At 49.0% G+C, this 1,948-nt stretch overlaps 1 protein-coding gene across 1 annotated transcript in view; it reads left to right on the forward strand.

The window, feature by feature from the left end:
- INPP5A (inositol polyphosphate-5-phosphatase A) overlaps window positions 1-1,948 on the forward strand; it is a 524,426-nt gene that overhangs the window by 165,796 nt on the left and 356,682 nt on the right. The gene's annotated exons all lie outside the window — the stretch shown is intronic.

Here is a 1,948-nt window from a genome sequence, read left to right on the forward strand (position 1 = left end):
GTAGAGACAGGCTTTGGACAGGAAGAGTTTGTAGGGTTAGGGCAAAAGGTTCAAGCTTGGGAAAAGTCTTTGCTGTCATGATACGTTGCTATTTGGAGCCTAGTAGGGGATCCAAAATACCTGCTGATTTCACGGTTCCTCTGCTGTCACAGGAACTTTGCCATTGGCAAAGCATCCATCCCCCTCTAGTGGTGATCTACATAAAGAATGACTCTAATAATCCTGACGTACAAACAACTAGAATTCTTGGTTCCAAAATGATACCTTTTATTAGACCAACTGGAAAATGGCAAGAAAATTGTCCCTTTCTGCAAACTTTTGGGATCAAAGTCCCTTTGTCAGGCTTCGGGAAAAGTGTAGATGGTACAAGGGAGTAAGAAGTCCCCATAGGTAGGAAACAAAGTACACCTCTAATAATCCTGTCACTTAGGCTCAACACAGATCTCTGCCATTATCTGACCATACTGGTGACTTGTGTGCTAGTATGATGACTTTTTTTTTTAAACAGCTAGGAAATTATTCAAAGCAACAACATATACAAGCTTTAGATAAAGCACCCCCACCACTGTTTTGAAGCACGGGGATGCTCATGCATAAGATGCTCCGGGAGCTTTAATTAAAGCGCCTTCCACCCCCACCTCTAGAGCACTTGTAAAAACATGCCAAGATATAGAATGGACAGTTCCTTCTCCATGAACTGAGCTAATATTTTGTTTTCTCATTCTTTAAGGTGTGGCCTCATGAGTTCTGCACACTATACAAGCTCTGTTCTGAAGAAAGAAATATTAATTTCTTCATGAGTTCTTAGGTGGTACTATGAAATAATGCTGTATGTCAGTAACATAAATGAATTAGGCAGTAGGTGATGCAGGGTGACACTGGGAAAAACTGGATGCGTGTGTGTGTGTGCGTGTGTGTGTGTACACACAGATTTCATAGACATTAGGGTTGGAATGGACCTTGTGACATCATTGGGTTGAGCCCTCTGCCCAAAGAACAGGAAGTCAGCTGGGGTCAGATGACCCCAGCAAAATATTCATCAAAACACTTCTTGAACATGTCAGAGTAGGTGCTTGTACCACTTCTGGGGCGGAGTCTATTCCATTTTCTGGAGACTCAGACGGTAGAGAAGTTTTTCCTTATGTCCAGTCTAAAACAGTCTTCCAGCAGTTTGTGACCATTGGACCTTATCTTCCCTTGGGGTGCCCTGGTGAACAGATGTTCTCCCAGATCCTTATGCACACCCTGATTATACTTATTTGTATGTGTGTGTGTGGATTAGGCCTGTGCAAAGTGGCTAGTATTTGCTTCAGATTCGGATTTGGCCAATTCAGAGGACAGTGATTCGATTTGGTGATTCGAATCACTGTCCCGAATCGACTCGGCCGAGTCTGATTCAGAGATTTGGCTGCTGCTGAATCTCCAAATCACCCATGCCAGGCCCATCCCCCACCAGCTCTCCCAGTTCGGCAGTGGCTGTGCTGCCCGCCCCAGCTCCTGGCTCTTTGGAAAAAAAAATGCCCCGGCCCACCAGGTACTGCCAGGTGGCGGGGGGGGGCAATCCTCACTGCCCCCACTTCCTCCCCACACTATGGGGGGAGGGGCTCTGTACAAGCCCTCAGACCTCCCCACACTGTCCCAGCCCCCACTATGGCTGCCCTACCCATCCTAGCTCCAGCCCTTTTAAGGGAAAAAAACCCCTGAGAAAAACCTCTCACTCACCGTTCCTGCTAGCGGGGGAGGGGAGCGGTTCCCTGCTGCCCCCCACTGCCCTGCACTGCATGGGGGGGGCTCTGCCACAAGCCAGAGCTGGGGCAAGCAGGGCAGCCGTGGGGGGGGGCTGGGGGAGCAGCGGGGTTGGGGAGGCTCGTGCAGAGCTTCCCATGCAGCATGGGGCAGTGGCAGGCAGCAGGAATTGCTTCTCCACCTGGCAGTACCCAGTGAGTCA

This window comes from Gavialis gangeticus, unplaced genomic scaffold (assembly GCF_001723915.1).
Source record: "Gavialis gangeticus isolate Ggan-Ray unplaced genomic scaffold, GavGan_comp1, whole genome shotgun sequence".
Lineage (NCBI taxonomy): Eukaryota > Metazoa > Chordata > Crocodylia > Gavialidae > Gavialis > Gavialis gangeticus.